The 12,905-nt window shown below is 44.6% G+C and overlaps 1 protein-coding gene across 2 annotated transcripts in view; it reads left to right on the top strand.

Annotated features, from left to right (window-relative positions):
* Window positions 1–6,781: 6,781 nt before the first annotated feature.
* The window catches only part of opn7b (opsin 7, group member b), a 37,585-nt gene continuing 31,461 nt past the window's right edge, over window positions 6,782–12,905 (top strand). Inside the window, exons 1-2 of one of the 2 annotated variants that reach the window (XM_060049463.1) lie at window positions 6,782–7,843; window positions 7,961–8,001. The gene's annotated coding sequence lies outside the window, so the exon portion shown is untranslated. The remainder of the gene's footprint in view (window positions 7,844–7,960; window positions 8,002–12,905) is intronic. The other variant, XM_060049454.1, reaches the window with a different exon arrangement.

The raw sequence follows: 12,905 nt of genomic DNA, 5'->3' as shown, positions 1-12,905 counted from the left end.
TTTCTTATTTTCACCACAGCTAAATCATAGCAAAATATGCCATCAAGGGACAAAATTATGTGTATCAGTTGTATTTCAACTCCACTTCAAAGAAATGTCACATCATTGTTTTAAATGGTGACAACAATTCAACCACTGACAGGATAATATCATATCCAGCTGTCAGCGGTCCACAAATGTTTAGTTTGTGTCATGCCCTCATTGCATGACACATGACAGGCTGGAAGGGCCAAGCCTCCTGCATGAGTGGAAGCCCCTGGGGGCTGGCGCTGACCGGGCCCTCTGTACTGTGTTATCTTTATTACAAACTACAGATAAGGCTTAGGCTCCAGGGGCCAAAAGGCTGAAAGTAGTCTGTATTTGAGTACACAGTAGGAAAATCTTTTTACGGAATACGGCCATGGTTAACGGACATTTGTATGCCTACTGTACTCTATATCTACAGATTCTAAACTTTCCCTTTGTAACTTTTCTACTGCAGCCCATTATTCCATAAAAAATATCTGAACTAGAAAGTTTTTCAGGGATAAAACGAGGCTATTCACGAGTGAATCCATCCAGGGAATTTGCCAATAAATCATTTTACTCTGGTCCATGGTTGGCAGTTTGACAACAGTTGCTGTCGTCTGAAAATATCGACGCCTCTAAATGAAGACTCTGCAAGTCATACCACTAGAGATTGCTAATGTTAAATCGTATATAGTGCAGGTTAAAATACAGCCATAAAAAGTAGCTTTAATATATTCCTATTGTGATAAATATCTGCTCTTTGTCATTTTTACAGCTCTCTCTAATGAAGTGCTCTGTAACGTAATCAATTATCTGGTGCATAAATTCAGTATCTTCATTAGTATCGGCTGGCTGTAGCCAATGTCTGTCAGAGTCACTATTACACAGAAACAGTGGCGGACTCAGGGGGGGGGGGGGCAGGGGGGGCGACCGCTCCCCCTCGTGGCTCAATGGTTGAAAAAGCGCGCCAAAGTGCCCTTCAAGAGTAGGGATGGGAATCGAGAACCGGTTCTTGTTCAGAACCGGTTCCGATTCAACCGATTCCTTGGAATCGTTAGCAAGCCTGCTTAACGATTCCGCTTATCGGTTCCGGTCGCGGCAAATGCGTCATGACGTCACACACACGCTGCTTTGATTTGGTTCAGAACGCAGCAAACATGTCGCCGCCGAGGAAGAATCGCATTGTGCGTTCACACCAAACGCGACGGGGCGACAAGATCCCATACAAAGTGAACGTAGAGACGCGTATAAGGGCGAGTTTTTGTCGTGATGACAGCCAATCAGCGTTCAACAGCGTGATAACTGAGTGACATGTGTAACGTAACAGCCAATCAGCGTTCAGCCGTCAAACTCAGTGCAGTGCAGTCCGGGTGAACCGCGGAATGGAGGAGAAAGTGATTGTTGCAGTTTGCGACTCCCGGAGCTCTATATATAATAGTATATAATATATTGTATACTATATTATAATTGTATATATAATATCACGGCCAACAGCTCTGTCGCCTCCGGATGGCCGTAGCGTGGGGAGCTCTCATAGGGATTGGGCTTCTCTGGGTTTGTTTACCGGCATTGCTATGGTTTCCGGTCTTGTGTGTTCCAACGGTTTATTAGGTAGGCCCATCTAATAAATCTCTGTCTAATCAATGCTTCATTTTGTTTATGTCAGTTTAATTTTGTTACAAGTTGAATGCAAATGAGCACTGTTAGAATTCCAAAAGGCACAAGCTCTTACTTGGCTGTTTTCAGTCTGTGTTTTTAGTTGTATGGCACATAATGATGGCATTTGGGCTTAAAAAGCGAAACATATATTTTTTCGTCTAGACCAATTGATTTGAAAATGTACAATTTCCTAATGCTAGAAGCACTTCTGATCAGATATTAAAGAGATGTAATGCAAACAAACACATTTATACTTATTTTCTCACCCAATGAGAATCGATAAGAGAATCGGAATCGGAATCGTGAAATTCTTATCAATTCCCATCCCGAGTGTCGAAAAACTAGAGGAAATGCCTTATTGGCTGCCCTTTTCACGTGCAAAACATGATTAGGTGCCCTCTAGGGTGCTCCTTCATACAATAAATTATGATGATGTGCCCTCTAGAACAAGAAAATTCAATGACGTGCCTTAATGAGTGCCATTATAGTCCCCTTCTGCCCGCCTGGTGCCCTTTTAGTGCCCCCTTTAGTACCCTGATAGTGCCCTTCTGCCCGTCTAGAGCCCTTCTAGTGCCCTGATAGTCCTCTTCTGCCCATCTGGTGCCCCTCTAGTACCCTGATAGTGACCTTCTGCCCGTCTGGTCCTTCTAGTGCCCTTCCAGTGCCCTTCTAGTGCCCTTCTAGTACCCTGATAGTGCCCTTCTGCCCGTCTGGTCCTTCTAGTGCCCTTCTAGTGCCCTTCTAGTGCCCTTCTAGTACCCTGATAGTGCCCTTCTGCCCGTCTGGTCCTTCTAGTGCCCTTCCAGTGCCCTTCCAATGCCCTTCTAGTGCCCTTCTAGTGCCCTGATAGTGCTCTTCTGCTCGTCTGGTCCTTATAGTGCCCTTCTAGTGCCCTTCTGCCCGTCTGGTGCCCCCATGGTTGAAAAAGTGTGCATGGTTGAAAAAGTGCCCTCTATGGTTGTGAAAATTAGAGAAAGTGCCTTATTGGCTGCCCTTTACACGTGAACAAAATTTAATGAGTGCCCTAGGTAGCCCCTGATGATGATGATGTGCCTTCTGGAGCAAGAATATGGCAAACCGAAAAAAATATGTTGGTGGTTAGCTATTGAGGTACAGACTTTCCTCTCTTTGGTAGCTGACGAACGGGGAATGCGAGGCTTTGCTTTCATGTGGCGTCGCCATGACAAACAGGTACATCGAGTGGTACTTAAATCTCCACTGGATAACGAAGCAAAAAGCGGATTAAGAGTATGTCAGTACCCATAGTGGAAAAGCGCAATTAGAGGCCAAGTTAGAAAAACTTAATATTTTCAGTTTGCATAATCCGTTTAAAATGTATATACATTTTTTGAGCGTTCAAGATCATTCAAGTGTAGGTCATTTCATGCAAGAGAGACGATAATGGTCAGCTATCACCTCAACATGAAGGAAAACGTCCTTAAATTTTTCCGTAGCTGGCTGTCAGCGGTCAAAGGCTGTATGGTAGCGGCACATTGAATTGTCTCCAGTCTAATTTTTACTTCAATGTTAGTAAAGATGAAAGCAGTAAGGCATCCTCCTTTCTTTGGCTAAAATGTGAAAGTGCACAATGATGTGAACAACTCATTTTGGTGTTTATAAAGTCGCTAGAATAAGGGGAAACAGTGTCTTTGAAGTAACATTTTTTCTGGGGGAGGACCCCCAGACCCCCCCTTTAAATTATGAGCCCAACTATTCTTTTAAGTGCTACATGGAGATGTAACAAGTGCCCCGAATGGGACCTTCAAGGCAGCGCTTGCTAAGGTCAAGGGATAGGACCTTCCAGGCAGCGCTGCTTTTAAGGCTCCGTTGGGGGAACAAAACACCATCAAGATAGAAAAGCCACTGTGTCCGCTGGTGGGGCCCCATGTTGTCCAGAATGTGCCCTTTTCATTTTTTCGCCCCTGCCCTTCAAACACTCTGAGTCCGCCACTGCACAGAAATAAGGAAGATAATTGCTTAAGAAATATGAAAATATTGATTTGCATTCCTCAACCAACCATTACATCGCACCGTCACATTACATTAGTCCCATTGTGGGAAGGAAAATGGAAGAGACAAAAGAAAAAAGTAAGTGACGTTTGTCAAAAGTTGAATTCAGCCAGCGTCGTACACTAACAATGGGTGTAGATCAATAGACAACTGTGTTTAGAATGTTCTGTCAAGAAGATATTGTGGTGATAGTGACCAATCAATGTAGATTAACCTTACACTCTATTGTTTGCTGTGATTGTAGCCCGAAAATGGGTCAATATTCCTTACAGGCAAATAGGTAAGCCAGCCATTCTGGCTTGTATGCCACAGATTGTTAAGATGACGAGTCCACCCCGCTCCCCCCAAGTTTCAATTTTCTCATAAGAGATTGTCCAAGGTCTTGCGTCTACTGACGTATCAGGCCCACACAGACACAAACACACACAAACACCAAACATACTCACAAGCAATTTGGTTCTCTTGAAGCCACTTTAAAAAATGCATTAAATTGTTATTATCATTATAATTAAGTATTCACAGTGTATTTGGTTTAGGTATATATATATATATATATCTCAGGGTTGAAATGTTAAGAAGTTTTAAAATATCCCGGCATCTGCATCCCGGAAGAGCAGGTCTCCAATGAGTTGGTGCCGAAATCCCCATGGGCGCTATCATTCGAAGTTAAACGATCGTCACGTCCGCCTCAATGGATTTAAAATGCTGAAACTTACATGCATTATTTTGCAAGCTTAACATTTTTGCCTCTTGCACCCGTAATGTCTGTCTGGGTATTTTTTGGTGCAGTGATATTTTGGGAAAAACATTTTCACAGAATCAACAAAAAATCTAAATTAGCTTAAATGTCGTTACGGATGCTCTATGGACATGCCGTACTCAGAATTATAATGGATTCTTTAAAGAGTCTAAAAATCTGTGATAATACGTAATTTATTGAAAATAATATTCAATCAATCACAATTAAAGTTGTGTGGTCAGGTGATCAGGGACTGGACTACTGGGGCAGATAGAGGTAACCCTCCTTAACACCTGTGCAAAAATGGTGTGTCGATAGCTTAGAAAATGACGTCACAGTGAAAAATGTAATAAATGCTAAGCTCATCGTTTGTTAAAGGTCTTCTGTTGATATCTCATTCCTTAACGGCACAGTGTCAATTTCAGTAATTGATCTTAAGTGTAATGCACAAATGTGGTATGTCATATGTGCTCGTGTGTGTTTTTGGGAGTGAAAAAAAACTCAAGAGTTGAAGAGCGAAGACCCGCCCCCGACGAAGGCATAGATGCGTCTGGGATTTTGACGTCACCTGTGATTCACTTGAAAAGGTAGGCCGCTGGGAAAGGCGATGCGTAGGCTGTGAAACCTCAGGGAACCGTTTGCAGTCCTAGTTATTATTGATATTATGCAATTTCTTATCACGTTGCTTTTGACTCAGAACTTCGAACATCATGGCGTCCAGTGCGTTCCACATGGAGCCCGAACTAAACATCTCAGCATGTGGCTCCGACAGCAACCTAGACAATGTACTCTTTACCAATGCCCTTATCTCTGCATGACTTGATCACTGTCACTGCCACTCTATATGCCAAAGGTCAATCTCTCCCCTAAACGATTTAGGGTGCCACACTCATTCATTGGCTCTCTGTTAGATTAGTTAGTGTTGATGTTCGAGATTATTAGTGATCGTTTTGAACATTTATGGTCAGGCATGCTTATCCCTTTAAACCCAGTGTACAACCCCCACACACACACCAAGGCACACACACACGCACGCACACATACACACACACACACACACACACACACACACAATACCCAATGCTAAAACCCTCGTCCATCTCTTTAGAATTAGCCAGATTAGTGTTGCAGCATGGTGGTAAGGCAGTGTCACCAGCTCCCGTTTATTTCCAATCTAGGACCACCAGGGCCAACAAATGCATAGGAGAAGCCTGAGAATGCAGAGAATGATGAAAATAAATCATAAATCTTGAAGTTATATGCATATGCAAGACACAATATGTACTGTTCCATCTAACTTCAAGGTCACGCGTCGATACATGTGTTGGATAATGAAGTCCCCTCAATGTAATCCACGCCCACCATTCGCGCAACAACAGAGCATTTTCCTCACCTTCCTGTGGCATAGAACACACTGCGCCTCCCACACTGATCCACGGCAGAGCCACAGAGGCCGCCACTGGGTGATGACTTCAAACCATCAGGTAACGTAGACAGGCCTCGTCCACTGCCCGACTGAATGTCTCGAACCTCTGTGGTTCAAAGGTCCTGGTTCTCACAGCTCTGAGCGATGCACTCTTTTGGCTATGGGTTTACAGCCGTAATGATAGTTTGTTTTATCTCCTGTGAAATATGGTGTGGAAGTAAGTCAGAAGTGACAGTCCGTTTTCCAATGAATTACCACTCTGTAGCATTTGGTCGTGGAACGCCAGCCCTTATCCAACATCATCTGCCCAGACAGACATGTTGAAGAATCCCTATGATAGATAGAGATGAACATCTGAAGGTACTTCAGGAGTCATTTAACATATGCCCTCCGGTGTGCATTACAATTTTTTTGCTAGAATTAGCATTTGACCCTCTCATCTCAATAAGATCTCCATCATGGTTCCCCTGTTCTGCTGTTCTTCCTTCTGACCGAAGCCCGCTACAGTACTGCGTGCCTCTCTGTCTGTCTGTCCTCGATGTTAGAGAGAGAGACATTGTACCACATAGTAGACATTGCGTCAGTAAGGGAAAGGAATGCCGAAATTATAGAAAGGTGTGGGGGATGAGATGACTAAGGTGCTGACTTCTTGATTACAGTATTGTTAATTTGTTCCCACAACCTTGTGTCTATGTATACGCATCGATTTTAAAACAAAAATGGTCCCTCTCTGTTGGTTTAGAAAATGACAAAGGCAGAGGGTGAATATATCAAGAAATAGAATTCCGGCCATTTACTGTTTGTATCAAATTCAAAGATTAGCATTGACATTTAGCTTTCTCTCACATTAACAGGACAGAACACTTCCCCAGCAACCCCCCCCCCCCCCCCACCCCCCCGTCAATTCAAAAATTGATGGCCAATTTAATTTTTGAATTGGCCATCCATTGGATGGTTGGGTGGTGTGAGTGAGACAAAGAAGCATTGACATTACTGAGGGGATGTTCCAACTATCTTGTGATCCTCTTATAATGTTACGTAATATGATTTAGTGATCGAGGATAATTAGACCTCATGAAAGGCTATTATTATGTGCCTTCCATGGTGATGATGATATGCCCGTAAATATATAAATGTTGCATTTAAGGAGGGGACACACTGAACCCTACTATATATGTTTGTGAGTGTGTGTGTGTGTGTGTGTGTGTGTGTGTGTGTGTGTGTGTGTGTGTGTGTGTGTGTGTGTGTGTGTGTGTGTGGAAGAGAGGAGAGGCACCACTAGGGATGATGAGTGAGAGGGGCTGTGGAGAGAGAGTGGCAGAGAGGGATGGGAATAACGGTAACGGAGAGAAGGGAGTGAGAGAGAGATAGAGCAGTTTATGAACACAAGGTAGCGGCTTGTCTGTCTGGGTCTCTGCCCTGCTTCAAGCCCACCATCCACTGCCTCTCCTGGAGCCGCACTGTATATCAGAGGAGATGGAGAGAGGGAGGGACTGTATGTGTGTGTGAGAGGGAGAGGAAGAGACTGTATGTGCATGAGAGAGAGAAGGAGGGACTGTTTGGGAGAGAGAGGGAGAGAATGTATGTGTGAGAGAGAGCGGGAGGGACTGTTTTGGAGATTGAGAGGGAGAGAGGGAGAGACTGTGTGTGAGAGAGAGAGGGAGGGACTGTTTGGGAGAGAGAGAGAGAGGGAGAGAATGTATGTGTGAGAGAGAGCGGGAGGGACTGTTTTGGAGATTGAGAGGGAGAGAGGTAGAGAATGTGTGAGAGAGAGAGAGGGAGGGACTGTTTAGGAGAGAGACCCTGAGTTGCTGACGGCTTCACGAACACAACAGCCACCACCACACTCTGCTCTGCAGCATGCGCTGTGCCATGCTTTGGTGCCGCGCTGGTGATCGCACAGCCAGCCGTGGTTATGGAGAGGATGCCTAGCTGTCGTGCTCCGGAGCGGAACCTAGAGAGACACTTTCAGGACGACTTTGGCGCAACCTCCCAGCAAGGTAAGACGACTGGCGCTCTCTCTCCCTCCTATCTTTGTTTGATTCACTTCATCTCCTTGAATATCTGAAAAGTATTTTTTTCTGAATATTGTGTTTTCTATTATTGTGTCCATGAAGAACAGAGCAAAGGTTAACAAAGCAAACGGGATCGTCTTTAGGTATGTTCCACGTGGTGGATTTTAAGAGGGTTTGACAGCTGTAGTAAATATCCGGAGCGTGCTGATTGTGGCAAGTTTTCTGTTTTGATGACTATTATTGTATTTTCGTTGCCTTAAACTGTCCCTTGTCTCAATCTCAAAGCCAGTCACTGTCATGTTAAGTTTCTTTATGATTTATTTGCCATTGATGTGTCCGCCGGCATGATGAATGGAAACATATTTATTACGTTTTTTAAACAGTATTGGAAAGTTGCTATTCAGTGGACTGAACACTGTCACATATCTTTTACAAGAACGTACTGTATGCTTAGTTGTGTACTATCAGTTGCAATCCAATTTGAGTATTAGATTAAACATTGACGTAAGGCGCAGAGACTTTGACCGCATTTTATTCTGTTACTTACAGTACACACTAATTTCTCCGCACACTAATATTCTTTTTTTTTTCATTTGACTTGTACTAAAGCAAAGAACAGCGGCTGTAGTACACCCTTTTGTTAATGGTGCCGTGCACATGAATAATTATTGTTGTCAACCTAGGCCTACTGCTACTCCAGTGGTTACCCCGAGGTAGTAAACTGGCTCCTCCTATTTTTGACTCGCACTTGACTGAGCAATGCAAGCTCTATTAAAATCGTTTCATTTGGTCACCATCACAAAAGTCATGTGTGTGTGTGTGTGTGTGTGTGTGTGTGTGTGTGTGTGTGTGTGTGTGTGTGTGTGTGTGTGTGTGTGTGTGTGTGTGTGTGTGTGTGTGTGTGTCATAATCAAATGATTTACAAATATAGACACCGAAGCCCATATGAAATCTGAACCGTGGCTTTCCGAAACGATCTCTCTCTCTCCCTCTCTCTCTCTCTCTCTCTCTCTCTCTCTCTCTCTCTCTCTCTCTCTCTCTCTCTCTCTCTCTCTCTCTCTCTCTCTCTCTCTCTCTCTCTCTCTCTCTCTCTCTCTCTCTCTCTCTCTCTCGTGCACCGGGTCTTGTCAGTGTTTGTTAAATTTAACCCACAGGATCCTCCACTTTATTATGGACATATTCCCTGGAGTTGATAATGGAGCTGAGTTGATAAAGAGTCACATGTTGAGTTTAGGATCAATTTATTAATCCTGGAATCCTGTCTGAGCCGAGGGGATGGATAATTTATTTTCTTAATTGATCGTATTAGGCTGACTTTGTAAAACACGTGTTGCTATCTTGTTGTGCAGTTTCTCAATTTTCATTCATTGTAGCGAGTTGCTTTTGATCATCGGATGAAAAGAGACAATTAGGAAGCATAAATGAGTATTCAACATTTATTTAATGCTCTGTTATTTGGCTTTGCTTAGATATTCCCTTTTGGTCAACGCATCTGTCCTAAAGAGGAGCTGTTGTTAATATTCTGCACAGCAGCTGTTGGCGAAACAACAGTATTGGAGCCTCTTTCGACCTGAGGGACCGAGTGCAATGAGAGAGGCTTTAAAAAGAACAAAAGAGGCCAGAGCACTCGCTTACTGTCTGCGCCTATCAGGAGTTCCTTGTGGGAAGTCGATTGTGAGAATGTGTGTGTGCATGCATGTGCACATGTATGTGCATCTCAAAAATAGACTCCCTTGATTGTGTTGGTGTGTGTATGTGTACGTGTGCGTGCAAGTGTGTATGTAGGCAAGATAAATCCCTTAGCATTACATTCATTTGTTTTCGCGTCTATTTCATGTACGTGCGTGTGTGTGCGTCTGTGGGTGTGAGAGAGAATAAAGATTGTGCACCTTTCTTAATAGTAAGGTGCCATTGCTTACTTAGTGTGCCCAGCAGCCCGTAGTACTTTGACATTCTGGAGGTGTTTGGCCAGAGGCAGCGGCACACAAACACACACACACACACACACACACACACACACACACACACACACACACACACACACATACACACACACACACACACACACACACACACACACACACACACACACACACACACACACACACACACACACACACACACACACACACACACACACACACACACACAGCCACACACACAACACTATGGGACGTACCATGCTATTTGATGATGTGTCTGTGGAAGTGGGCAACTCAGTTCCCAATTAGCCAGGGATACCAAGGGGCTGAAGTACACCCCAGCCCTCTGAACTAGGAGGGTGAGACGGGAAGGTTAGCATCACAGGTAACATTAGTTAGTCTCAAGACACTGCTGCTGCCACTGCTGTTTTGTTTTGAATCGGTGTAAAAAAAAATTGTGCTCCGCTGACCTGTGAAAATTTGTTTCTCTACGTCTTGCATTTCTTTCCCAATGGCTCACATACTAGCACATGTGCGCTTCTGACGGTTTACGCAGAGATGAATGAAGAGGGCATTGACCTCATCTTCGCTGAGTCCTTATGGAGTACATTATTAATGTGCTGGAGGAGAAAGAGTTTTTATTTTTATAATTGATGTACTTTTATTTTCCCTCTGAAAATGCCTTCAGATTAATTATGACAAACGCTGATTAATTATCTCATACTGAATTGTCAGTGAAATTCTAGGTGTTGAAATGGAAAATTAATTACACCAGCATGGAAAGCCTAAATTTCAATTATTGTTACATGAGCTATTGCACAGCTGGTCGAGCAAATTGTCCTTATTTTTTATGGTTGAAATGCAAATAAACGGTATCAGAGCATTGAGTGTGAGTGTTTGCTTGTGTGTGTGTGTGTGTGTGTGTGTGTGTGTGTGTGTGTGTGTGTGTGTGTGTGTGTGTGTGTGTGTGTGTGCGTGTGTGTGTGTGTGTGTGTGTGTGTGTGTGTGTGTTAGTGTATGTGCCTGAGTACTTGTGTATGCGTGTGTACGTGCGTGTGTGTGTGTGTGTGTGTGTGTGTGTGTGTGTGTGTGTGTGTGTGTCTGTGTGTGTGTTTGTGTGTGTGTGTGTGTGTGTTTGTAAGTGTACTTGCATGAATACGTGCGTGTGCGACTCTCTGAAGGAGAGCGAATTGCGTGGCTTCACGGCGTTGCAGGTAGGGGCTTTTGCAGCTTGAAATTGATTCCCTTTTGTGTCACGCATATGACGCATCATACCACAGCACTGCAACATAGTAAGAGCCCCACTTTTGTTTCAGCACAGTACACCAGAGGAACTGGCACATCCTCACCCCTGTTCCGGCACATCCTTACCCCTGTTCCGGCACATCCTCACCCCTGTTCCGGCACATCCTCACCCCTGTTCCGGCACATCCTCACCCCTGCTCCGGCACATCCTCACCCCTGCTCCGGCACATCCTCACCCCTGCTCCGGCACATCCTCACCCCTGCTCCGGCACATCCTCACCCCTGCTCCGGCACATCCTTAGCCCTGCTCCGGCACATCCTCACCCCTGCTCCGGCACATCCTTACCCCTGCTCCGGCACATCCTTAGCCCTGCTCCGGCACATCCTTACCCCTGCTCCGGCACATCCTTCCCCCTGCTCCGGCACATCCTTCCCCCTGCTCCGGCACATCCTTACCCCTGCTCCGGCACATCCTTAGCCCTGCTCCGGCACATCCTTACCCCTGCTCCGGCACATCCTTCCCCCTGCTCCGGCACATCCTCACCCCTGCTCCGGCACATCCTTACCCCTGCTCCGGCACATCCTTCCCCCTGCTCCGGCACATCCTTACCCCTGTTCCGGCACATCCTTACCCCTGCTCCGGCACATCCTTACCCCTGCTCCGGCACATCCTCACCCCTGTTCCGGCACATCCTTACCCCTGCTCCGGCACCAGCTCCCGGGCCCAGGGCTGATGGTTACAGCTGTTCCAACCTGGAGATCTGTTGTTGAGACGATCTGCTTCCCGACTGCTCGGAGGCTGCTCTTGTGAATTAAAGCCATTTGTAGCGTCATGCGACTTAACATATATAAAGTGCACCAAATTAGTAACATGCAAAGTCCATCATTGAGAAAGGGAACGACGAGAAGGAATATCCGTCTGATATTCGCTGCTAGGTGGAAATAACAGACCGCTGACCGCCGTAATCTACCAAACTAAATTGAGTATGAAACATAGTTGCCGAATAAGACAGCATCAGCCTGTTTCCACCAGGAAAAGTGTTGATATTAAACTAATCGATGAGACATAGAAAGATTGTCTAAATAAATATTATTTGCCTAAATTAATGACATATCTTCATAACTTTCTAATAACCTTCAAATGCGCTTATAAATTACAGAATATATTAAGGTTGATATATCGTCGAGCATCAGCCAAGCCAACAGTGTCTAACGGAAATACGTGATACTGTCACGTCATTTAATCTATTCATTCGTGATTTGGGACACGTAATTAAAAAAAAATCGTGCCAAAAAGCACAAATTTCTAACAATATGACAGCTTTTGACCACCAGTTTCTACTTTCACCTTTGATTCTGAGAAATTGTGACAATTGTCAGATATATTTAATGCAGGTGCGCTGCTCTGTAGGCAATCCGCGACTGAAAAATAGGTAGCTGCTTCATCTCTTCTTTTTAGAATGAGTTTGAAATTTGTGCTTTTTGGCACGAAATTTTTGGAATTAAGTGTCCCAGATCACGAATGAATGGATTAAATGACGTGACGTGACACTGTCACGTCACGTCATTTAATCCATTCATTCGTGACAGTGTCACGTATTTCCGTGAGACTGGGTTGGTCCAGCAGACATGAAGGAGAACAGAATGATTATTCAGTCTGCAGTGTATAACTAACCCAGAGGTTCAATTGTTCAGTCCAAAGCGATAAAATGTAATAACAACTTAATAAAAAGCTTTGCAGGGCTGCCTCTCTGTGACCTGCATTAGCACCTCTGCTTACTGCCCTTCATTGCTCAACAACCATCTCTCTCTCTCTCTCTCTCTCTCTCTCTCTCTCTCTCTCTCTCTCTCTCTCTCTCTCACTCTCTCTCTCACTCTCT

This window comes from Gadus macrocephalus, chromosome 1, assembly GCF_031168955.1.
Source record: "Gadus macrocephalus chromosome 1, ASM3116895v1".
Taxonomy (NCBI): Eukaryota; Metazoa; Chordata; class Actinopteri; order Gadiformes; family Gadidae; genus Gadus; species Gadus macrocephalus.
This window is presented reverse-complemented; position numbering and strand designations above follow the sequence as displayed.